General features: G+C 40.3%; 1 pseudogene; it reads right to left on the reverse strand.

Moving 5' to 3' along the window:
* Window positions 1–253: 253 nt before the first annotated feature.
* LOC141981379 (collagenase 3-like) lies at window positions 254–11,968 on the reverse strand (annotated as a pseudogene).
* Between the last annotated feature and the right edge of the window lie 15,497 nt (window positions 11,969–27,465).

The raw sequence follows: 27,465 nt of genomic DNA on the forward strand, positions 1-27,465 counted from the left end.
GTAATCTCATCATAGAAGGCGACTAGATTAGTTAGGCATGACCTACCCTTGGTGAATCCATGCTGACTGTTCCTGATCACTTTCCTCTCGTGTAGGTGCTTCAGGATTGATTCCTTGAGGACCTGCTCCATGATTTTTCCGGGGACTGACATACATACATGTAGACTATGTCATTAAGAACTAGAACCCATAGGACTAGTAGTCTGACATGTTCGACTGCCTCACTTGTCGTGCCCACAGACTGAGATGTGGGTTAACAGCACACTATGCAGTTTGCACTCAAAGTACGAAGAACACACTTATGGCAGATGCTATATTCAAATTGCTTTGATCCATGGAAGAAATAGATGGAACCTACAAGAAAAGAAAATCAGTTTAAGAATCATCACAGCCATCATGTTACTTATTCTTTAAGAAGGTAGAAATATTATCACTTTGCTACTTTGAACAATGTAGCTACAAAATATCCAGTGATCACTCTGGCTATCACAATATTGGAAAACAGCCACTTTGTAGTCCAGACAACCTCAGATCACCCTTCTTCGAAATGGGAAGGAATTGGTTTGGTTTATAGTATTTAAAAAAAAAAAAAGGACAAGGAAAAGCCAGAGGTTGCAGTAATAGTACACAACTTAATTTTCTACATTGGTTTTGAGCTTTCTAACACATTATATTTCTATTTTAAAGACTTCTAATATTTACATTATACAAAAATCTATTTCAACACTATGTTGGTAGCACCAGGCCTCTTTTACATAATTAGATCTTGTTATGTTTTAATGCACTAATTTCTGTATGTCAGTCAATGGGCACATCCAACCATTATGGCAAAGCATTTTTACTAGCATGAAAATTTACCATTTTCTCAGTATGCTGCATCAATTTTATTTTCAGTTCCTGGGAAATCTTTCGCTATTAGTTTTGGATAACCATTTTCCATAGAATGACGTTCATCACAGCTGTAATAAAAATGAACAGGAAAAAACAAATTGAAACAGATTATCCAATTTATGGTGATTCAATAGTTATTTTAAGCTGAGACAGCTCAGGGTGGAGACATATTAGTGGGAAGGAAGGGAAAAGCTTGCACATCTAATGCCTGTCCTGTATCTGTTCTGTGGATAAATTGAGGACTTTGATCTCCAAGTCTATGGATTCTACACCTCCCAAACTCTAAAATAGAGATATTAAATATAGAGCCAGCACTAACCTTGGTGAACCCAAATATTTGGATTGAATTGACAACACAAGCAGGTTACCCAACTTCTTTATGTCCCACTAATATTATACCTCCAGTACTTGTCTCCTGCAAAAATCTTGGTCTTTCCAGCCTTTGTATCATGAAATGCAGCATCTACCTTCTGGAGAGTTCTTGGAAATCCAAGTTCATAAAGTTTCTTGGGGTAGCCCTAAAGTATGACATGTCCTTTTCGAGCCCAAAATTTCTTTCCTGCATGAAGTATTTATGGAAGGAAAAACACTATACATTTACAAAAAGAAAAGGAGTACTTGTGGCACCTTAGAGACTAACTAATTTATTTGAGCATAAGCTTTCGTGAGCTACAGCTACATGCATCCGGTGAAGTGAGCTGTAGCTCACGAAAGCTTATGCTCAAATAAATTGGTTAGTCTCTAAGGTGCCACAAGTACTCCTTTTCTTTTTGCGAATACAGACTAACACGGCTGTTACTCTGAAAACTATACATTTAGTGATACCAAATCAATAGGGGAATTTTCAAAAAAGCAGAGGTGAGCAGCAAGAGCAACCCCTACACTTTTCTATCCCATCTAAGTTTTTATATCACACACACTATTGCAGAATCTGAGCAACTGAGAGAAGCCTGCCAGGGTGGCACATGATTCTGTGCTTTCTCAAACCAAACTCAGGCACTATGGCCATGAACTCCTCTTGATGGGATGCAGTCAGATGGTACCAAGGATTCAAGTGGTCTTTGTAAAAATATAAACTCACCTATTTTAATATGAAGAAATTGCCAAAAATAGATTAAGGACACAATCCTGTGGGATCTTGTCCTTAGTCTACTTTTGGCAACTTCTTTGTATTAAAAGAGGTGAGCTTGCACTGGTCTCAGTTTAAGCCAGTGGGTAGTGCCACTGGCACTGCGTACATGCATAAGTGTTTGCAGGATTGTGATCTTAATTAGGACAGCAGTTTATTCAAGGTAATAGAATTCCTCTACCCCTACCCTCTGCTCCTGTAGTCTCAGAGAAGGCTTTATCTGGACCAGCAGGAGAAAGAAAACCCTTGGCCCTTTTAAGGATTGCACCCTCCTTTTTTCCTCCTCTCTTTGTGGGCACTCAGCACTACTTGTGGGTTTGAGGGGTGGAGTAAGGAGGCTCTGTGCCTGATTGGTTGGACAGAAGGGTGCACAGAAATCCCATTGGCTCCCACACACACAACAGGAGAGTTTATAAGCCCTTCCCACTGCCTCAGGGTGCCATTCTGTGCTGAGAAGAAATGTTCCTATCCCACTCATGTCCCTTAGGACTGGAGCTTTGGGCTTTGCTATGGGTATTCTGCTAGTCACCTTTTCAGGGCTGGGAAGGAATTTTTCCCACACTTTCAGACTGGCCTAGCCAATGTGGGTTTTCACACCTTCCTATCAGCAGCACAGGAACAGACATGATGGGTAGGGTAAGGTTGTAAAATTCATTTGTTGCAACTTAGCAGGCGCCCAGTGCAGGTGCTTGTTCAGTAGTAAGCCTGATTCCCTGATAAACCAGAATTGAAAGTGGATTGGGAAAAGGCATCTCCTAAAGAAGGTGGGGAATGGGGTTGGGCCTCATAATGTCAGGTACAGCAAGGAGACAAACCTCTTCCCTCCCCACTCCCCTTGTATGAGCGTGTTGGGGTGCCAGCAGTGTTGTGGGACCAGATTAATTATGTAGAGGGGGAGGAGGCTGATGACAGCCCTCCCCCAGGTGGTACAGATGACAGAAGGAAGGATAACCTGCACTGGATGAGTTATTGCTGGTAGTTCCCAGGTGTGTAACTTAATAAAGTTGTGGCCTAATTAAACCACATTCCTGCTGTCTTGTCCTTCATTCCTTGCAGAGCCAAAACCTGCCATTGACTTCAGTGGGAGCTGTGAGATGCACAAGTAATTCAGGATAACGTCAAAAGATTCTCCTGAATCACACTAACATTGAAAATTAAGGCTATCATCAGTGCAGATTGAAGACGACAAGCTGTCCTTCAAAAAAAAAAAAAAAAGAGAGAGCTGGAAAAAAGTAGCCATTGAGGTGAGGGTGACTGTAAATGTTTGTTTTTAGGAATTTTGAGAAACAAGAACAATATTTTGTTAAAGCATTTACGTAAAGAAAATAGAATGGTTCGAGCCCTGGTTTTTGTTTGCCAACCACAGTTATTTTGTATGTTCAGCTGCTATTTTTAAAAGAAAACTTTCAACTCCATTGTAAAATCTCTTCACACAAACATTTTAGGAAGAAAGAAATAGAAATTCTCACAGAACATCTGATGCATTAAGTTTTCAATGAAAAAACTACAAGAAAGTAATAAACTTACCATTTAGGATTTTAATTACTGGTAAATTATTGCCCAAATGAGGACTTAAGAAAACTCCTAATGCTGCCTGTAGAGTGAATGTTTTCAGCCTGCAGAGATGATCTTTATCACAGGTGGCATACAAATAAGTATTTGATATTTTTCTATAATAGTGAGGAATTATGTTGAATCTTTATTTACTTTTTCAAAAGCTCAATCCTTCACATCTTGAAAATCAGTTATTGATCATTTGTATACAAATGATATAGCTAATTTTCCAAGTCAAGAAGGACTATACACATCCAAGGAGATACCCAAGCATTGGACAAATCATTCATATGGTTATTATTTGTTGTTTTTTATGTAGCACCTAACCTTCAGTCATGGACCACTGTGCTAGGAACTGTACAAATATTTAACAAAGAGATAGTCCCTGCTTGAATGGCCACATTTACACTTTGGATGGTTACATGAATGCAATATAAGAACTAAAATAAAGTAGAGTTCTAGTCTGAAGGCAATGGAAAAGTTACTTACCTCTAAACATCAACACAAGATCCTTGCTCGGGTGTTCATGAGCTGCATCAATCTGGTTTGGAAGATCTGGCCAAACTGAATTAATAACCATTGCATTTTCTCCTGTCATCTGAGAGGTTTGATGCCAGAAAAATCTAATTTAAAAGCAAAAATATATACTTATACTGATATTCATTTATTTATGTAAATGATCTTCAGATTAAAGAGGGAAAAGATAATGGAAGACATATGCAGAGAACGCAAAAGATCTTGATACTAGGAATTACTAAGATGACGCCAGGGATACGTTAAGAGTAAGGAATGTCCTATGGAATGACAATAACTAGCACCGTGAGAACATTTCCAAGTTCTGTTCATGAGAGCTTTGTGACTATTTTGTGACTATTCATACACTTGTCTGAATGGGTTTGTTGGCTCTGAAGCTTATAAAGTTTGGGTATGAATGAACCTAGTTTTCCCAGGCTTGAATGTCATTGTGAGCCAAGGTTCAATGAGTTCTTGCATGTTCACACTGGGTTTGCTGGTTCATCCTGAACCAGAAGCAGGAATGGTGGCCACACTGAGAGAATGTCATGTGACCTTCCTCATGTGACTTCTCCTAGTAAACAAAGTTCAAACTCAGAATTCCTTGATGAACAACAGCCCTAGTGTATCAGTAGCTCTCCAGTTGGGGCCAAATTTGGCACCTAGTTTTTGGTGAACAATTCATGAAAAGTAAAAGGTTCTGATTTACAAATGCAGGTCAAATTTCAACTAATGCTGATTCTGAATAGGTCAGTCTGATTAAGGCCTCTAGGTGCTACCATTATACAAATAAATAAATAGATAATGATTCACGCATTTTGCACAGGGCCACTTAATCTAATGCTATAAAGCGCCATGCACACCGACACGATAGTGTTAGTGCAGTTAATGGATTCTGCTATATGTAAATAACATTATCAATAAAAATTTACTTTTCCTTCATTCTTCCTTCCCCTCTTCTTTTACACTCAACACAAAAAAGCCCATAGGTACATAGGTGAAATAATAAATAGCAGTACTCTGGGGATAAAGTTTGGAAAGCTTTGTTCCCCACATGGTTCCTCAGTAGGATGTGCTCACCATCTCCTGTTTTGTGGCCTTAAAAGTAACTAAGCGGATAGCTGTGAAATGAAATGCAAATGGTAGGGATGAATTTTGTCACATTACTTACATGTCCTTAAAGATTACTTTCTCCCCATGTATCTCTGTAATGGCATCTGCTGAGAAGTTTGGATCACATCTCTCTGGGGCTTTGGCATTCACAGTTCTTTCTTCTAGACCTGCAAACATTGTTCACTCAGCCATTACCTCTTGCCCAGCAGGCACAGTGCTTCTGTTCCACTTCTGTGATAAAGACCATCTGCTCATAAGCAGGATTAGTTGAGGAGGTTAAAAGAGAAATAGAGAAAGAATTGCCAAAGAGAAATAGTTTGGAATAATGTTGTTAGGCAGACATGACAGAAACTGCAAAAACGACATGAGCTTCCTCAGAAATGCTAGTTAACTTTCGCACAATACCATGAAGAGCTTGGATGCCTTCCATATCATCTTCAGGAAAACCAAAGTCCCTAGTTCCAGTGTAGGTGTAAAGAGGGTACATTAGAGCTTCGGGATTGCTGGAGTGGTCTAGTCCCAAAGCATGGCCAATCTCATGGGCAGCAACTGTAAACAGGTTAAAGGCTGCAAGACAGCAAAGCCAAATCAGAATTAGCCAAAGCAATTCAGTTTACATTCTATACTACAAAAGTGGCTGGCAGGGTCACTGGCTTTCACTGAATTAGATGTGTGTCCCAGACCCTCCCATCAAAGCACACATACACCCATGCTGAACCACTCCCTTTTTCATAATGGACCCATGAACAAAAACTTTCCCTTTAATTGGCACATAAATGACCTCCACACTCCTCTGTGCTCCTAGATGGGCTCTCTCCAAGATTCCCTGAAAGAGGGTCTTGGCAGCTTCCTCACTTTCTCCTTATTGGGTATTTATGCTGCTCTTTTTCTTTCTTTCTTTCTTTCTTTCTTTCTTTCTTTCTTTCTTACGCCATTTCTCCAGGAGACCAGGCAGCACCAGTGCAGTGCACATCAGAACACTGAATTAACAGACGCAAAAGAACATAAGAACATAAGAATGGCCATACTGGGTCAGATCAAAGTTTCATCTAGCCCAGTATCCAGTCTTCCAACAGTGACTAATGCCAAGTGCCCCAGAGGGAATGAACAGTACAGGTAATCAAGTGATCCATCCCCTGTTGCTCATTCCCAGGATCTGGAAAACAGAGGCTAGGGGTACCATCCCTGCCCATCCTGGATAATTGTCATTGATGGACCTACCCTCCATGAATTTATCTAGTTCTTTTTTGGACCCTGTTATAGTCTTGGTCTTCACAACATCCTCTGGCAAAGAGTTCCACAGGTTAACTATGCATTGTGTGAAGAAATACTTCCTTTTGTTTGTTTTAAACCTGCTGCCTATTAACTTCATTTGGTGAGCCCTAGTTCTTGTGTTATGAGAAGGAGTAAATAAAACTTCCTTATTTACTTTCTCTTTACCAGTCATGATTTCATAGACCTCTATCATATCCCCCCTTAGTCGTCTCTTTTCCAAGCTGAAAAGTCCCAGTCTTATTAATCTCTCCTCATATGGAAGCCATTCCATACCCCTAATAATTTTTGTTGCCCTTTTCTGAACTTTTTCCAATTCCAATATATCTTTTTTGAGATGGGGTGCCCAGATTGTTGCTCAGTATGTCAACACCCAGGCACCCGATACTTCCATTAAAGGGCCCAGACTCACAAAATGTTAATCAACCTCTATCCCCACTGACTCCTTGAGAGCACATGATACATTAAAGGCAGCCATTAGCACATCACAACACAGGGCCCAAGTCACTGAAAGTTGCAAGATTTGGCCCACAGAGTTTGTAAAGTGCTTTAAAACAGAAAATGCTATAAAATGTAAGATGTTGTTACTAGATCAGAAGCTCTTGAGACAAGGACTGTATTTACACAGCGTATACCACAATGAGGTCCCAGTTCTGACTGGAGCCTCTGGTTGTTATTGTATTATAAATAGTAATATTGAATAGTTATTAACATTCTGGTATCATTAGTCCAGGTTTCATCGTCATCAAAGTGGATATCTCCTCCAAAGTTTTCTCCGGGTGGGAAAGCATGAGCCAGTTGACTGAAAGGTCCATCAAAAGGGGAAAAGTCACCATGCTCTGTAAAGCAAACAGAATGTTAAATGCCCCATAAAACAGCTGATGAGATTAATGCAAGAAGCCAAGTTCTAACCTGGCATGTAACCAGGTCAAACCACTCTGGAGTGGTGCAGGGTGTAAATCAAAGCAGAATGTAGCCCATAGAATTTTAAAACACTAATAGCTACTTCCCGCAGTCACCTTTTGTTCCAAAAGAGATCATGATGTCAGTAGTGCCGAAGGAGAGTCTGAAGAAGTTAAGAGGAGTCACATCAGTCCAGACTTTGAATGCCTCCTGGATTGCTTAATCCACCTCTTCCTGGGTCAGATCAGGAGTGTAATTCACAATTCTGTTCATTAGCACATGCATGGGTTAGAAAACCTTTCTGTCTACTCATGGCAGACTATTTGAAATGAGTGAGATGCACAGCCTCGCAATTTTTCGGATGCTTGTCCTAAAGTGTAAAATGCAATGTCCTGAATAAAGGTCACACTGCAAGGAATGTTTACAAGTACAATAAAACCTTTGCTGTCTCTTTGTTTCGTTTCATAGCAAAATTATTTATTAAACGTGTTCGAGGCTGATGAAGTAAGTACTGACTAATTAAAATCAGCTGTGATATAGTTTAACAACAAGACTATTAAAATTTCAGACATAGATAAATGTTAGAAATAGAGCTTTTTGGAGAAAAACATTCAGGGAGTAGGGAGAGGGAAGATTTGCAAAAAATAAACAGCATCACAATGATGAAAACCAAAACCTTTTCAGTTTTGTTAACAAACACCCCCCCCCAATTTTAAGGAAAATAGAGTTTCTGTGAAAATTTTGTTGCTGCAAAATAGCTATTAATAAAAAATTTCTGAATGAAAAGTGGTGAACAGTTCCAGTTAGACACTTATATACATCTCTTTCCCTCTCCTCCTGTCTTGAGGAAAAAGTGTCGTGTCTATGCAATAAATTAGTCCACACTGCTTTCCAGTAACAGAAGGTCCAATTCTGCTATCCTTGCTCAAAGTAAGTAGAACCTTACTCTGTGAGTAGGCCAAATAATATGCATCACATGCAATTCTTTGACAATCTTAATGGGGTGGTCTTTCAGCTCCCCCGACCTTTTTAAAATTAAAGTCAGTTTTACTCTGTAAATACAATACCTACGTATCAAAGACAATATTAGCAATCCGAACACTACAAAGTCAACTTTGACATTTTCAACCCAAAGAAGCCCAAACTGAATTAATCTGGCAATATTTACCATCTAAAAATGATTCCCCCATCTCTAAAGTTTGCCCAACTTCATCACCTTAACCAAAACCTATTACACGTTTTTGTGCTTGGACTCGGTCAATAATAACAATACTGTATTTTAATATATGTATGTACAGCACCTAGTACAATGGGACCCTGAACTCACTTGGCACCTTTTGGAACTACCATAATACAATAAATAATACTAATGCATAATGTAAACTGAGACCAACGGGCTTCAAAGGGACTCTTGCATGTAGTGAACAAACAGGAGTGAATTTCCATTACAGATAAGTAAAAAACATTTTGAACCTGATTTTGCAGCATTAGACACTCTGAATGACTATGAAGAAAGAGAGAAGAAAGATCTAGGCGCAAGAAAAGGATAACCTGAGAGATTTTAAGCACAGATGTCATGATCTGAAACGCCAGAAAGGACTTCTGGATCTAGTTTTGAATTTGTTGAACTTCAATTCCCACTCACTTATGCCTTGTTCTGTAAGGCTGAAAAGCCTCCCACCTTCAGATATCTTTCCATGTGTTATGTACCTATACACAGTGATTAAGTCATTTCTCAGACTTCTCTTCAATAAGCTGGATAGATTGAGCTCCTTAAGCCTCACATTTTATGGCTTGTTTTCCAGTCCCTGGATCATTTTTGTGGCCCTCCTTTGAACTCTCTCCAGTATTTCCACATTCCTCTTGAAGTGTGGAGAACTGGATATAGTATTCTAATGGTGGTCTTACCAATGTAGTATACAGAGGCAAGATCACTTCCCTACTTCTACTTGATATTCCTTTTTTATATATCCCAGGATGACATTAGTCCGTTTTGCCACAGCATTGCACTGAAAACTCATGCTGAGGTGATTATCTACAAAGACCTTTAAATATTTCTGGATTATTATAGCTATATAGTAAATATATGCACACAAATTATATAGCGTTGATTTTTAGCAATACCAGCAGCAGCAGGGGAGCAAGAGACCCTTTTTTTCTTGAAGCGCTATAGAAATCAGTGGAAAATATTGCCCAACAAAAACAGAGAACTAAAAGGGGGGAAATGCAAAATATAGCAGACTCCTTTTAGCTGTATGTCAAGTTATAAGTTGGCCATTTGATTTTCCTGGGGAAAAAGTTGTATTCTGCCACATCAGGGACACGACATCTTGGTTGTTTCATGAGATCTAAAGTTTCTGAATCCAGCCAGCCAGTTATCTCCTGGCCAAAGAGTGACTGCATATGCTGGAGTCGACATGCCAAGGAGTCCAAGCTTCTTTTCTGCACAACGTCTGGATTAAAGGGAGCTTTGTGGGTTAGATGAGCTAGATACCTCTGCAGAGTCTAGGTCACTATCCATGATGGCATCAGTTTCTAATGTTGCCATTCTAGGAATTGGCAATGGCAAACAATGTGCCAGGCAACAGAATAGGAGGGCAACGGAAACAGACATCTTCATCTTTATCATGTCTGATTACCAAATAGTGTTGAGCACCTTTTTATCATGAAATAGTCTTTTATAATGAAAAATACTGAGCATTTGACTCATCTCCTAGCCACATGATACTGGTACATCCTCCCTCTAATTCAAGGACACAAATGGTCTGTATCACATTCTTTTACAAACAGTCAAAGCCTATGGTTTAAAAGTTAAAAATAGTGTAATCTCTCTTTTTCCTTCAGGGCTCTGTCTCAAGGAAGGTAGCTTATTTTCTACAAAAGTGGTGTAACACAAGCAGTGAGTGACAATAGTAAGCACACACAGAGTACCTCATTCTAAACCGGAGAGACCACCTCTACGGTAAAAAGATATTAAAGTCCCAGTTCACAGATCTTCTTTGGTCTCTCTGCTGACTGACCCAGGAAACCATTTAGAGTTACATTGTGGTGTGTATTTAGATGAGGACGGACACCAATTTCACACAGGACCACTGAACATCTCTGACACTGATCGTTAATTTTAATGACACACCCTGCCCAGAGCACACAAAGGATTTATTGTTGGCGCAGGGATCTGTACAGGAGAAAAGGCAGACAGCGCAGATTAAATAATAAAGCTTTAAAAAGCTGGACTTGGTCATTCTTTTGTGGATAAAAGCATCTAGTTCAGTTTGCCATCGTTAATTGGAATCAGGTTATTTGTTACTTCCCAGGATCCACCAAAACGCTCATGAACTCCAAGAGTTCCATGACTTCCAGCACAAATGATTATCCATAATGGAAGTGCATTATTTGTCAGCCATTATTCACTGCTCTTTATTTCCCCATTTATAATATGCCAGTCATCCAATCAGGGATGAGAAACAAAACCATATGACTGAAGTGACCAGACCTGTGCCACAAACAGTAAAACACTGCAATAAATAGCTTCTAAAAGACACATAGGCCTCAGTACAGGAAAGACTTAGGCATGTGCTTCAACATATGCACAATGAGTAGTTCTATTGGCAACAGTGGATCTTAGTTTGAAATTACTCATTTGTACTATTTTGTGACACACTGAAACATTTTTAAGAATATCTAGCATGGTTTGCAAATGATTCACCTTGATCACCTTGATCCATCGGTCCTTCAGCCCTCATATAGATTCCGTCAATTACAAAATGTCTTCCATTCTTCTCTTACCCTGCCCTTCCGTCTCTATGCGTGGCCATGCCTTTTTATGATAAAATCTTCACATCTCTTTGGAGGTCAGCCAAGTTGTCATTTCAGTTCCTGTGAGTACCACTTGGGAACAGTTGCAGTCCATCAATTGTCAGTGTGCCTAGCTATATGCCCGGTCCATCGCATTTTATTGTACCTGGTTTCAATAACAACATCCTGCACTCCACTCTGTAGTCTGATCACTTCTTTGGGGACTCGGTCGTGGATTTAAATCCCCAGAGTTCTTCTTTCCATCACACTCTCTGTGACAGACAGTTGTTGCTCCTCTATCTTCATCAATGCCCAGGTTTCGCTGCCATACAACATTGCCGGCAGTACTGTTGAGTTGAAGAGGTTGGCGCGTGTTGCTTTGTTGATTTTTCATTGGAGGACATCCTTGACGGAACTGAATGCGCACGAACCTGCTTTCTTTCTTTGCAAGAGTTTACCTTCCTGATCATGGTACATGTTAATTTCTTGGCCCAAATAGGCGTATTGCTCAACTTCTTCTATTTGTTCTCCCTTTACTATTATTTGGGCTTTTGGCAAGGTTTCAGACCACATACATTTCGTTTTGGAGCAGTTAAGTTTCAGTCCAACTTGGCTGCTTTTTGGGTCGAGTTCTCGCAGCATTTTCTGTAGTTTGGTAGTGTTTTTGGCAATCAGCACAATATTGTCCGCAAATCTGAGGTGGTTTAACTGCTCTCTGTTGATGCTGATTCCACCCTTCCAGTTCATCTGCCTCATTACCATTTGGAGGCAGACTGTGAAGAGTTTCAGTGAAACCATGTCTCACACCTTTTTTTGACTGGGATGCGAAGGGGAGTGTCGAACAGACTTATAGCCGCAGTGCAGTCAGAGTTTGCTTCCTTTAGTAGTTTGATGTAGTTCAGGGGAAGGCAACCTATGGCACGCGTGCCAAAGGCAGCACGCAAGTGATTTTCAGTGGCACTCACACTGCCTGGGTCCTGGCCACGGGTCCGGAGGGCTCTGCATTTTAATTTAATTTTAAATGAAGCTTCTTAAACATTTTAAAAGCCTTATTTACTTTATATACAACAATAGTTTACTTATATATTATACACATAGAAAGAGACCTTCTAAAAATGTTAACATGTATTACTGGCACGCAAAACCTTAAATTAGAGTGAATAAATGAAGACTCGGCACACCACTTCTGAAAGGTTGTCGACCCCTGATGTAGTTTGTAGCATCACTCTCCAAAAAAGGGGCTAAATTTGTAAACAATGGTATCTGTAATAAATAGTTTGACGAGATCTAGTGTATGTAATAGAGATGAAACCAAACTGCAACATTTAGATCTGGATCCTAGTTTCAAATCTCTAGAGTTTCTGGGGATCTGCAATTGAGATCATTATAGAAATAGAGGTCAGCCATGAAATTAGGATCTAGATGTAAATTCAGATGCTATTCCCCCCACACACACAATATTTGAAGGTGTTCAAGGTCGGGGGGCAGGGGGTTGATGTGGGCCAGTCGCTAGTCCAAATGGTAGCAAATTCATAATTTTAGGGACAAAGATTTCAAAAGCATTTAATAGTCACATTTTCAAAAGTGACTTAGGTATTTAGGAACCAAAGTCTCATTGACTTTCAATGACACTTAGGTGCCTAAGTGCCTAAGGGGCAGATTTTCAAATGTGTTTAGGTGCCTACAGATTCAGACTGGCACCCAGCAGGATTTACAAAAGCACCTGAGCAGCTTAGGTGCCTAACTCACATTGAAATCTATGGGAGTTAGTCACATAACTTGCTCCGATGCTTTTGTAAATACCATCAGGAGCCTATTTGCATCTTTAGGCACTATAAATACCTTTAAAACTCTGGCCCTAAGTTGCTTTTCAAAATGGGACTTATGTTCCCATGTCACTTAGACACACTTGAAAACGTTGCCTTAGAAGACTAGATGACTAACAGAGAGAGCACCACTTTAAAAAAAAACAGATTTCTATTCAAATTGTAACGTATACAATACAAGAATAACCTGAGCAGGAAAGGAAGAACAGAACACCAAGAATGCAGCTTTCTCCATGCAATTTCCAAACACAAGGATTGTTTTACCTTGTTGGGCAATTCTAACTACAGTGTGTCATCATTATCTCTGGCAGGAAAAGAATAAATAACAGGAAGAAATGCTAAATTTCATGCTCAAAGCTGAGACTCCAAAAAAACCATTTGTGACAAAGTAAACTGTCAGTGACTCAATTTATAGGATATATGGTTCAGTGGCCACCCGGTAAGCAACATGGAAATGTTTGTTTCTTTCAGATAAATGTTGTTAGTAATAAAACAGTGGGAAAAAATGCTAGTATTTAGCACTTATAAAGGGCTTCAAAGGGCTTTACAAGCATTAAATAATCTTCAGACAGCCCAGTCAGCTAATTAAGTGATGATTAATATAATAGAGAAAAATGTAAAATTTGGAAACCTGAGGTAGTGAGATTAAGGCCCAAAATTTCAAAAGTGGCCTTTATTTTGTGTGCATTAATTTATGGCTGTCCAGCGTTACACATGTAGGGTCTGATTCTCAGACAAGCTAACACCCCCAACTCCATTTGAAATCACTGAGTAGTTTAGGTGCTGATGCTTTTGTAAATACCATTAGGAGCCTATTTGCATCTTTAGGCACCATAAATACCTTTAAAACTCTGGCCTGAAATCAGGCCCGAAAACTGAGCCACCCAAAATTACAGAGCACTTTTGAAAATGTGAGCCTAAACGACTTGATCAAGGCCTCAGAGAAAGTTAGCTGAAAGCTCAGTGACAAGAACTGGCTCAGTGAATATGATGGCAAACTTGCAATCCCAAACAGCTGGCAATTGTATTCCCTGTTTATAACTAGGCTTGGCAGAATTTGTATTGTTTTATAATTTTGATGGACAATATCAATATTAACTTTTAACCTTTTTTAAATTTTTTATTGATTTAAATGTTTACAATTGTGGAAAATTATGCGGGGGCAGACAATTATTTAATGACAGTAGTTGTTCAGATTCAGTAAGTTAAAGCTTTATAACCATTAAAACACAAACTGTCAACACCACAGGTCAAAATATACAAGGTAGATATCCTTAAATAAAACTCTAAGAAGTTATCAAGGAGCATTTTTTCTTACTTTGTCTATTGTAAATTTCAGTTATTATCAATTGAAATATTTTTTCGTCTGTTTGTGTGTGTGGTGAAATTGATGTTTATTGACATTTACTGATAAAAATCTAATCCTTCTAAGCCTATTTATAACATTTCTAAAACAAATTAGGGCAAAATATTCTTTGCAGTCCAATCCTCCAGCCAATAAGTCTAACAAAGTAATGTCTATTAGCACTGGTCTTCCACATCAAATCACTATCTGAGCTCTCCTTGCCACCTGCCTAGTTCCAACCAGATGTCCCCATGATGGCGACTCAATACGGAAAAGAAAAAACATGTAGGTTCCTTCCACTTGAACCACATGCAATGCACAGTAGTGATCAATATGCTTAGAAACAGGAATATGGAAAGGGAGAAAAGTTCCAGGTGATGAAATGACTATTTGATGCTATCTTCAAAATGCTACTTGTAAGAAGCTGAACATTTGGTAGTAACTTGGATCTAGTATTTAAGTTGGGCCCTTCTCTAATTCTTTCATTAGGGGATTCAGACTACAAGTCAGTACCAAGTCAATAAAAGTAACAAACTGCCTGTGACACCCAAAACAAGCATTTGTGTTGCATGCAGCTTATGTGCACAGTTGTACAGGATCAATTAATTTTATGCTTTCTATGATTGAAGTGAACTAAATCTAATCTCTTATGAAATGATAAAATTCAGTACAAGGCCCTGTGAGTCACCTGAATACTGTGAGTCAAGCTCTGGTCTCAAACTTAGACAATACTTGTGGTTTATTAAAGAATGGGAAGACAAATAATGTGCGGAACTTCCTTGTCCTGTTCTCTGGAAAAAGAGAGAGGAAGGTGTTGCATACCTTTCACAAACATTTTAAAGCTGATATTTTTCAGTGAATCACCATTTCTGCAGCTAGTAATAAATAATAGCCCAAAAGCACAAAAACAAACTGTTGACATGCAAAATGGTTTCATGTTAAACAAGGGTCAAACTTCATTGCAGAAAGTGAAGAAAGCAACTAGGGGACAACCATTTTAGACTTGATTCTTGATTCTACATATTTTTAAATACCTATATATATTTGACAATATATGGGCAAACACTGCTAGGAAAAATATAGAGAGCATTTCCTCATCTCCCAGTCTTCAGGCACATGATCCATTTTACTGTATGTTATGCTGCTATGAACTTTTGTGCTGCAGCTCTCCTTTACCAGTCACTAATTGCACCGGCCACGTCTTCCAACAACAGCAGCTGGTTGTTTGTAGAGTTAACCACTTCTATTTGAAACATTCTAGTTAATATATTTGACTTGCTTACATCAATATTTCCACATATCCTATAATGTTTCAAGTTTCTGAATACTGGGTACATATGGTAAAGTGCAACCAGAGTCTTCTATCCGTTAATCTGAATTGTCGTATACTGCGGGGGCTGGGATAGGTAGAGAAGGTAGTTAAATTCTAATGTAGTGATGACCATCTTGATCACTACCAGGAACTGCTGGGACTTCCAGAACTAGAAGCATGGGCTGCGACAACTTGAGCTAAATGTCTAATTCCCATAGCTGATATTTGTAACAATCCATATATTCTTTGGAACGGACACTGGGGAGGATGCGTAACACACAGTGAAGTAGGTTACTCCTACATGGCATGAGTTCATCACAAATATCTGGGTTTGGAGGAGGGCACAGCTTGCCAGAAGCAGTTAAGATTTCTTCTAATGAAAAATGACTAACTATGGACCCACATGAAGGAAAATGAAATGAATTTGCATTAAAACTTAATGTGTCATTTGGATTCCAATTACAAAATAAAATGTTTGTTAGAGAAACCTGTTTTCACTTTGAAGTGTGTATGTTATTTTGTGAAAATCCTTATGATTGGTACTGGTGAAAAAGCTACTGAGCCTGATTCTTGTCTCACTTACACCCTAGTGCAACTCCATTGAAGTCAAAGGAGCTACACTGAATTTACACTGGGATAAATTGATTAAACTCTGGCCCATTATTGTCTTAGCATGTTGGAAACAGCAGTGTTGTTATGCACCTGAATTATGACAACAAATGAAAAGAAATGTAGTGGCTTTAAACACCTATAGCTAGATTCTTTATACAGTGTATTCTTGTTCTCCTTTGCCATATATGTCCCTTTCACACACAGAATCTGATTCTTGCTTGGAGACAATGCACTTCTCAGGGATGAGTGTGTGTGCCTGGGGAATTCTCTCTCCTTGTGGGCACACTGTCAAACTTTCTTAATTCCTGAGATTTACCAACCTCCAGACATGCCCGATTAATGAAGGATTGTTCCCCACAATTTGATTTCAAGTACTTTTTCCTGACAAGCTTTACACCTCTCAATCAGTGGGGTTTCTGACATTTTCCAGGATGGGCAGGGATGGTGTCCCTAGCCTCTGTTTGCCAGAAGCTGGGAATGGGTGACAGGGGATGGATCGCTTGATGATTACCTGTTCTGTTCATTCCCTCTGGGGCACCTGGCCTTGGCCCCTGTCGAAAGACAGGATACCGGGCTAGATGGACCTTTGGTCTGACCCAGTATGGCCGCTCTTATGTTCTCATGCTGGAGCCCAAGCTCTGAGACCCTCCCCTTTGCAAGGCTTCAGAGCTTGGGCTCCAGCCCAAGTCCAAATGTCTATACAGCCATTTTTAGCCCAGTGAGCCATACTCAGCTGAGGTTAGCCAGCTGCTCTGTGACACGGGACTTTTATTGCAGCGTAGACATACCCTTAGAGTCTGACTACCAGTTGCAAGGGCGCTGTCCGCTCTGAAAGGGGTGGTGGATTCTCAGCAAATCACAAGATCAGGCTCCTATTGAAAAGAAAAACATTAACAAATTTGAAAAATTGTAGAACTGACAACACGGGTGCTTAACTTTTCCGTTTCTTCACCTAGCCCTTACTCACCCATCCCCTCTTTTGTTTGTAATGTGTCCATTCCGATTCTTCAGGGCAGGGACCTGGTCTCACAGATGTCTATAAGGCACCTGGCATGCTGTGGGGGCTCTGCAAATAAAATAAATAACAGAACAGTTACCAGCCCTTTCAGTCTAATCTAATAGTTACCTAATTTCCAATCACAGCCGAAGCACTGACCAGCTATGCAAGTTGAACAGTAACCACAATAGTTTTCCTCATCTTTTTATGAAGGATTAACGTGTTCTTCCACATCTCCTCATCACGTTAAGGAAAGGGATGGCATTCCTCCTAATGCCCTCTGTGCATCCCATTACACCTCTATGCATCTCACACCTATGCAATGGTAGTCCTGTTCCAACCAGTGTTGCCAACTCTCGTGATTTTATAGCAAGTCTTGTGATGTTCAGTGTTTTTCTTAAAGCTTCAGCTTTTGGAGTCACATGGCCACTCGCATGAGTTAAATTTCTCAGGTGTATAAATCTTTGCAGCATCAAGCCCTTACATGGGAAGTTCTGATGAGACTATTCTTTTATGGGGGAGGGGGTCGCAAGAAACTTTTCTTATATATGCATCATTATTTAATACAGTGTTTATAAACAATATTCTCTAAAGCAGAGCAAAAGTAGAGAAGAGCCATGTTTTACATGAGAAAAGTACTAAATAGGGCAATATTTTGAAAAATGTACAAAGATGCATTTTTCAGACATGTGTTTTCCCCTCATACTGGAAGGAGCTTGTTCTCAGGGGCACAGTAAGGCAGTAACCTTGGATCTGGGCACCATGAGCAAGTTGGTCCCAGATGAAGCAGCGAATCAGAGGTAGAACAGTGGAGAGGCACATGCACCATGGGCTTGGGAGGATGATAGAGTGCTCAGGAATGGGTGAGAAAGACAAGAGTACTGTTGGAGGGGTCTGAGAAAGAGTCCATCTGTAGTGAAAGGATCTAAAGCCTATGGAGTTAGGCTGGATTTACACTAATGTAACAGAGAGCAGAATTGGGCCCGCCTCCATTTGTTTTCATAGAGTAGTCAAAGATTGGATCTCAGTCTCAAATGGTGAATGCGTCATTTACACGGCACTGGTTTGATTTGATCAGTCTGTTGCCTTTTCTCAGATTGGTCAGTTGCATCAATTTGGCATTCAGTGTGTAATATGTGGGTGAATTTAGTGGATGCACATGTCAAAGGAAAAGAGCATATTCTTATCTTGTTTTGCTGTATGTTATGCTACTTTGCCACTTTACATCCATTTTCTGGTCAATTTATATTCAATTTACAGTGACATTTATGTCACTGCTGCATTTGGCCCATAGACTTCCATGGGAGTTACCTCCTCTCATTCTAGGCTGTCTCCAAAATGAATGTGAATGGAGAGCAGAGAGGCCTTTCCTGCTGTTAGGTTTCTGTCAGGAGCCAAGGTTTGGCCATAAATCCTCTTCTGTACAGTGTGTGGTAAAGTAAAAGAAGTAAGTTTGTGTTGGAACCTTATTAAGGATATGACTGGCCTTAACCAAAGATAGGCAAGCAGCTGTATTTTTTCCCAGCAATATAACTAGATGGAGAAGCAATCCATGGCTTGATAGTTTGTTCCTGAAATTTCACTTCTTCCTTTGCCCCAACTCCAATTGCTAAAGGTCCCACAAATTGTAAGGCTGGCCAGAGTGAAGCAAATTATTTATGCTGCAACTGGGATTCCTGTTGGAGGAGTGCATTAAAACTAAAAGGGGAGTTTCCCTTAGAAAAAAGTATGGGCCCTCCTGAGGCCTAATATTCCTTAGTTACATACATTGTGCCTGGTTTGTAATTAATGTGAGTGGAAAAAGAAGGAAGTTAAATGCTTATCCAAGCAACTCCAAAACTTTTCCATGCTGGTGAGGACTGTAATGGTGTAAAGTTTTACTGTGTTGTACAACTAAAGCCTGAGTAAAGAAGGACTAGTTGCGAGTAGGCGGTAGGTTAGAAATATGAAGCAGTTAAACTCAGTGAGGAGGTAAAATGAGTGGGTGAAGGAGACTGTGGCTCATAGCGGGTATGGAAAGGTAAATGCATTTGTAATCTTAGCTGTCTCAGGACTCACCCTCTTGTATTGTAATGTCACAAAAATGATGGATGAAGCCTAATGAACAAAACATGAGTCATATTCTGGCATCAAACTCAGACAGCACCTAATAATTAGGCCAATAAAAGTGTGCAGGGGAATACCTGCTGCTTATCTTGAAGTTTAATTTTTGCACCCGAGAGGGAGAATTTGTACTTCATTGAGGAAATATTTGCTGCCTATTAGCAAACAAGTTAATATGAAATGCTAGATGTGAAATAATAACAATATCTCACATACAACATAATTCATTCCAAAAGATCCCAAAAGAACTTCAGAGATTATAAACAACAAAAGAATAATTTCCTTCATCAATGCAACAGGGCCAGCTTTGAGATGGCACAGCAGCTGTTTACCACTGCATATCAACCCACACTACGTATGAACATATTTAAAACTTGAGATCTATTTACTTCAACTTCTGCCTTGAATAGCTGTAAACATGATAGATCCTAAAGGTATAAACCACACCCACTCAGTGTGGCACTCTGTCCACCTCGAGCTGTAGCTGAGATATACAGGGGTTGATAAATGTGTTTCCTATAGGTAACAGGTGGAAGTCTTTTAACTCATTCAATAGCGGCTCATGCCTCAAGATCCAGAGGTACCAGGTTCACTCCCCACGGCCAATGACCCACAGTTCTGTTACAAAGACAATAAATAACATATTCTAGAAATGATAAACTCTGAAATCCAATACAATAAGACATTCATGCCAATGCACTACAGTTAGTTTTATATGAACAGTACTTAACACTAGCCGAAATAAAGATTTTAAAAAAAATCATTTTCTATTTGATTACCAGATGATAAGCTGCAATGTTTATTTTTAAAATACTTACTAGTCTCATATTTTTATGCCCCCAGGGCAAAAGTTAATACCGACAATAAAACAGAATGAACATTTGCACAAGCCTGAGATCTGTTTTTTCATACCGTTGCACAATACTTCATCTCATTATGTATGTTGTTTCTGTTATTTTAAGTTAGTCATGGATGGAAAATGCCAACTTGCAATTAAAACACTTAGTGTCCAATCCTGTTGTTTTTCTACAGGCAAAATTTAGGGCAAGATCCAAAACATAGGATCAGTTCACTACTTATTACACAGATATCTATTATGTACCTTACCGAACTTTAAGAAAAATAAGTTTTATATTTAAACAAAACCTTATGCACAGGATAGGCCACAATGTAGTACTAGGAGGAATTCACTCATAATTATTACATGGAAATGTAGTCTGCCCTTTTAGATATAGGTAACAGATTTTTAAGCTATCCTTTACTTTGTTAACAAAATTAAACAAATATGGAAAGTTATAGTCGCTGTTTGCATTTCTGATATTTGATTCTGATAAATGATTGGAGATTTTATAAGAACACTATATAGCTGTCTGTTGTCATATTTGTAAGCCAACACAGATTAATTTTTTGGAATACTTCAGTGAGTCTGGCACTTATTTGTAAAGGAGACATTGAACAAGTTCAGAGAACTACATCAGAACCAGGTCAGGACCATATCATCCACTTTCAATAGAAGAGTTATTTTCCCCAAAACAGATGAAAAGCTGTGATCATAAGGACTGAGCAAAAGACACCATAAGATTTTTAGGTCAAATTAATTGCTAGTGTAATTCCATTGGTTGCTATAGAGTTACATCAGGGATGAACTTGGTCCTGTGTTTTGGACTTGTCATCGTATAATTATAGAGGCAACATGAGCATGAGAAGTGGTTTTCTGGCTTTCCCATCAGTGTAGTGAGTGATCATTTTGGGAACTAAGACAACAGCAGGCTACATTTGTATTGTTGTTTAGTATTTTATTTTTCATTAAATGCTTAGGGAAATTTTCCCTTCCCTCTGACTCTTTCTTGGCCTGAAGAGCTATGACTGATTCTTGGAAACAATATCCTGAATCAATTGAAATGATTAAGAAAGTCCTGTTCATTGAACCATACTGACAGAACTTTTCCCCACATTCTCCTTGGCTTGTAGAACCGGTTGAACTTTTACTGTATCCTTTACAGATCTCAAGTGAAACTAAATAAAAACTACTTGTTTTGGGACAGCACAGCCACATACATAAGAACGGCCATGTTAGATCATATTAATAGTCCATTTGCTCTGTATCTTGTCCCTGACAGTGGCAGTGCCAGATGCTTCTGGCAGTTGGAGGTTTAGGGACACCTGGAGCCTGGGGTTGCATCCCTGACCGTCTTGGCTAATGGTCATTGATGGATCTATCCTCCATGAATTTACCTATTCTTTTCTGAATGCATTATACTTTATGTCATTCCCTGGCAATGAGTTCCCCAGGATGACTGTGTGTGGTGTGTGGAGAAGCACTTCCTTTTGTTTTTTTAAACCTGCTGCCTTTTAATTTCATCAGGTGACTGCTAGTTCTTGTGTTATGTGAGGGGATAAATAACACTTCCCTCTTCACTTTCTCCACAACAGTCATGACTGTATAGGCCTCTATCATAAGCCCCCTTCATCAACTCTTTTCTAAGCTGAACAGTCCCAGTCTTTTTAATCTCTCCTCAGATAGCCCCTAATCACTTTTGTTGCCCTTCTCTGTACCTTTTCCAATTCTAATATATCTTTTTTTGAGACGAGGTGACCAGAACTGCATGCAGTATATAAGTTGTGGGACTACCATGTATTTATATAGTGGCATTATGATATATTTTGTTTTATTATCTATCCCTCTCCTAACGGTTCCTAACATTCTCCTAGCTTTTTGACTGCCACTGCACACTGAGCAGATGTTGTCAGAGAACTTCAGTAGCTATATTAGAATCTCGCTAATTTGCACTTGCTACCGATGATGGGAAGTTACAAATCACTGGGGTTAGATCTTCACTGCCCTTAGGCACTTGTGCAAGGAAGTGAGCGGGTGTACAGCACCACCAGTTGTACTCTATCAATTGAGCTACCTGTACTGTGGGTTGCAGCATGGGGGGGAACACAGGCTCTTCCTCACTTCCACTTCCCTCCAACAGACAGGTGGGAGGGTATGGCAAGGACTGGGTCAAGACTTGGCTTCAACGCATCAGATGGTGTAGCTATGCAGTTGTGGCGGGTGATGTACGCTTGGTATAGGAGCAATGCAGTTTACTTCCTCCCCAGAGTGCAGGGGAGGAGAAGACAGGGAGTCAGATAGTGATTCTCAAATCACAACCTGCGTCTCACACTGCTCCTGGGGCAGTTCCACGACCCACTGCCTCTTCCTCTGGGCATTTTACAAAGTGACCATCTATCCCTGAGTAAGCAAAAGAACAAAAAAATAGGCGATGTTGCATCACAAAATGTACCTTAATCATCTTATTTGATGAGTGTAACTTATGCCTGATTATTTATGACCCTTCATAGTATCCTACTAAATGCACTGAGGTAGATTGTGTAGAAGTAACAAAGTCTTAGCAATATGAAACATTGCCAGTGCACTCAGTTAGTAAATCTTGGCTGAGAGGTGATGAGCAGCTGCTGACGGCAGCATGTGAATTACAGGGTATGTGGATTGGTGAAGTCGCACTGCAGTATGCGGACATCTCAAATTATGGAGAATGAACAATCACTTGTGTTGCCTCAGAGGCTGACCACAAAAGCTAATCAAATAGATGATTTCCCTGTTCATTTATACACAGGAGTTTTCCCAAGGGAATCATGAAATTGATTATCTTGCAGCATAATCTAACCTTTATTGCCTGTTTATAGTAGGATAATATAGTTTTTAGGGCCAGATCTTGCTTGCATTGAAATTGTTTGGGGTTTTACTATTGGCTCCCATGAGAGTAGCATAGGTCTCCTGGGCCCTGATCCAGCAAAGCACTGAAACGTTCTTAACTTCAAGCATTAGTCTCATTGCCATGATTTCAATGGACTTTGTGGGACTTTTCCACTCCCCTCCCCATTAGAGAGGTTCATTCTTGCCTCTGTCACAATAACAGAAGCAAGATATTGCAAACGTTGTTTCTTCTGGAGGACCTTACTGCAATATTCCGTTTAGCCATTTACTCTCCCAGCTTTTTAACAATGAAACGCTAATGAGATCTTATTGCATTACTTTTCACAGCTAGCTGTGTGCAACAGTATTCATTGTGGACTACAAACAGATTGTTATATTTCAAGTGACATGGAGTATGATTCTGGGCTCAAATATAAGACTGTGCACCTGGCATCTGAATTGACTGAATAATTTCGGGACACTCATAGCAGAGACTGGTCTATTCAGTCAAACCAAATATATGATAGTATTAGACAATGTATATACAGCATATCTTAGAATGAAGATAACACTTGATAAAGCTGGATGAACCTGGCTCTTCCAGAATGAAAATGTATGTGTCAAAAATGGTTGGTTATTGAAAATTTCAATCAAGTTTTAAAATAGAGCAATTAAATTTCAGTTTTGGTAGGAAAATGGGGAAGATGGGTAGTTATAATAATAACATATAGCACTTATATGGGATTTTTTGTCAGTAGCTCAAAATTTCTTTATCTCACCCCCCATTTTATAAATGGGGAAACTGAGGCACAGAGGGGGTGGGATTTGCCCAAGGTCACTCAGCAGGCCAGTGGCAGAGCCAAGATTAGAACCTAGCTCTTTTGAAGCCCAGGCTAGGGTGTGACCTACCAAAGATGTTATACTAGTGTAAAGCTAGTGTAACTGATGGAAGAACAATTGAGCCCAAAGAACATAAGGATGTCACCTGGGCTTCACTCCCTTTCCTTATTGTTACACCACATGTTTTAAAAACTAAAAGTGGGGAAAGGGGACAGCCAAGGTTCAAGAAGGAGGAATTTTCAATATGATGAGAAGTTACAGGAACTAGCACATACTGTACACTGGACAACATCTGTTAGTCAATGAGGCAAGCAAAGCAGGGCCTCAGCAATTTTGTGAGAAGCCTGGACCTCAAGCTGCTCAGGCTAGTAAAAAGTCAGACAAAGCCACTCGCCACAAACAGCTGGGAATTGAGAGGGGGGCCCTAACCAAGAGCACTGATATTCCCAATGGACACATCAAGCGCTGAGATCTAATTAAGTCCTGTGGACATGGCCAGGCAAAGACAAACTCTGCCTAAAAAAGAGCAAACAAGTATTTAATATGATCCAAAGTCTGTGGTTAGTGTGGCTGGGAGACTTACTGCTTCCCAGTAGAGGTGGGTTGTACAGGTTTTACAACACAGGCTATGCCAAGGGCAGGGAGAGCATCCTCCACAGAGGCCTCCGGAAGGACAGCAGCCGTGCAGACTAGAAGGGGAGAGTAGAAGGGTCACTGCAAGGGCTGAGCATAATTGCATCACGCCTCAACTATTTGCCTCCATAAGTGCTTGTATGTATAAGACAGTGACCTTTCTTTTTTTTTTTTTACTACACCACAACTCATAAATATACTTTCTACCTGGCTTTCGAGACTCAGTCATGAGGAGCATTTCTCACCACTTTTGTCGTCCAGCACCAGCAACTCTTGAATTATCCATAGTCACCTGCTGCTCTCCCCCATTTCTGATTGGATGTTTATGAACACTCCAGCATGCCCAGTCCACTGCTAGCCAGCAATTACTGTATCTCAAGCACAACGTAAGTCAGATTCAGCTCTCTCAGGGTTACCAGCATAACGAATACACCTCATCCAATTGCCATCAGACACATGCCATTTAGTATTTATATTCATAAACATCCCTAGGCTGCACTCTCTCCAAAGCAGTAGTAGCCTTCTAAATAACACAGCTCTCTCCAGAAAGGCTAGGTGGTATTTCTTTACTTTTTAGCTGTTGTTTTACTGTTTGTAGCTGGAAATGGGATATAAATCAGCATAGCCAGTCTGCTAATCAAATGTTAGTTGTTATTTGGCTGGAAGTAATTAGTGCCATCTGACATAACTAATGCAGAATACTTAAAACTACTATTAATAAATATTATTGCTCCACCTAGAAGCCTCAAGGTTCTAGGTGCTGTACATAAACTGTCCTGAAACAGTAAAATTACACAAAAGGTGGAAGGGAAATGACTGGTATAAGGTCACAGAGTAGGTCAGTAGCAGAGGCAGGATTAGCGCCCAGCTATCCTGAGTCCCAACTTAGTTCTCTCTCATTCTGAACTATGGTGCCTCTGAACATTCATGTAAGCAGAGTCAGGATGAGCTCCACCCTGACATCTGGTGGTGAGGTGTGGAAAAGAACTTCAGGGGCCAATCTCATTTGCATAGGCACACCCACCCCATGTAGAATGAGGCCATAGCTGCCCAAATGGTCACTTTGGCTGTTGTGGGATCAGCAGTGTCTCTGTTATTGGGGCAGAAAGAATAAATTATTACCCTGATTATGGGAATCAAGGACAGTGGAACTGTATTTGACCTTTTGTCATGATGGAGGGACTCGCCATCAACTAAGTAGCACTCGCTAGGCAAGGGACATGGGTTCCAAAACTCTGTGAATTGAGAGAGACTGTGGACAGGTATTAATACTTGGTGGTATGGGCCCCCTGGTGAGGGTCTCATGTGCTAATTGTACTTCTTCCTCTCTCCAGTGTAGAATATCAGAGCTAATTTTGATTCTATTAGGAGTCTAATTACAGGCTGCTGAGCTGAATTCACTTTGGGCTAATGGTGGATCAGCACTGAGGCTCCCCTACCACAAGCTGAAATCACAAAAGAGCTAAACTTACTAAGAGATGAAATCACTGAGTGTTGTATTAGGTAGTGGGGGAGCCTGAAGATATATGGTGGAGCAGTTTGCGGGACGGCGAGCAGAGCAGTTTGTCGGATTCCTAGAGCAGCTCATGGGGCGGCTGGCAGAGCAGAGCCCCATGGAGAGGTGGGGCCATCAGCTTTGGACCATGTAAGGTGCCCCTTAACCCCCCTCCTGCCCCATCTCCACCCGGGTTGGGAAGTAAAACTCTGCAGACAAAGTTTCAAACTCTGGGGCTGCCCTAACCAGGGACACAGACTTTTGGGTCATTGGACTTGTGGGACTTGGGTGATTTTGGGTTGCTGGACTCAAGAACCAAAGGGAAAGGACATGCCCCAATTTGCTTGAGGTGGGTTTTTTGCTCATGGGTTGTGTTATGAATCCTGTTGGTGGTGTTTCCCCAACATAATGCCACATTGTTTCTCTCTGTTATTAAAAGGCTTTTTGCTACACTCAGACTATGTGCTTGCGAGAGGGGAAGTATCGCCTCTTGGAGGCGCCCAGTGGGGGTGGTATATATTTGTCGCAGGTCACTGGGTGGGGGCTCGAGCCGGTTTTGCGTTGTGTTATTGGAATGGAACCCCTAGATACTGAACCCAGCCCTTGTTGCTGCCAACTCTGACAGGCAGAAGGGTTACATGCACATGATGACTATGTCTTTGATTTTTACATTAGTTTAGTTGGCATAGAAGAAGCTTACCAAGGATGAAATATCCAGAGTTAAACATAAATGTCTGCCAGATTGAAATAGCCTGGTTATAGGAACAGTATGTTAAGGAAGGTGTAGTAAAGAGGTAATCTAGTCTACCCAGAGTACTAAGGCATGTTGGCAGGCTCCACCCCTTCCTACTTCCTGTTTGTTCATGGGAGTCTCCCTTCTCACCAGCTTAGGTTGTGGTGCAGTTGAAGAAAGCAGCATTTCTGCAGTCTGGTAAGTATAGTGTTGTTTTTGTTGCACTGAGTCTCTTCACAAGGAGAGAAGCAAAACAGAAAGAGCTGTTTGCTCTGAACAGTGTAATTAATGCTGAATGTCATTTGCTCCAGTTCTAGCTAACCCTTTAACTGAAATGTAACCCACAGCTAGGGTGACCAGATAGCAAGTGTAAAAAATTGGGTTGGGGGAGTAATAGGTTGCCTGTGTAAGACAAAGCCCCTAATATCGGAACAGCTGGTCACCCTACCCAGCTCAGTGTGTGTGTCATGTCCCCACTCTGGCTAATCCATACAGTGGTAGCTACTGCTCCCTGTTAATGGATACAGTCCTTTAGCTCAAGCAGCAGAGGTCTGTCTATCTGTCTGTGTTGTAATGCTGAAGGTCCCCAGTTCAAAAATCCCTGGTGGTCTATGCGGGCGGGTTACTACGTGAACATACAACGTAACAAAAGTGAACCCTTATTCCTTAACGTAGTCATACACAATAAACTGAGGT

The sequence above is a fragment of the Natator depressus genome, chromosome 1 (assembly GCF_965152275.1).
Source record: "Natator depressus isolate rNatDep1 chromosome 1, rNatDep2.hap1, whole genome shotgun sequence".
NCBI lineage: Eukaryota > Metazoa > Chordata > Testudines > Cheloniidae > Natator > Natator depressus.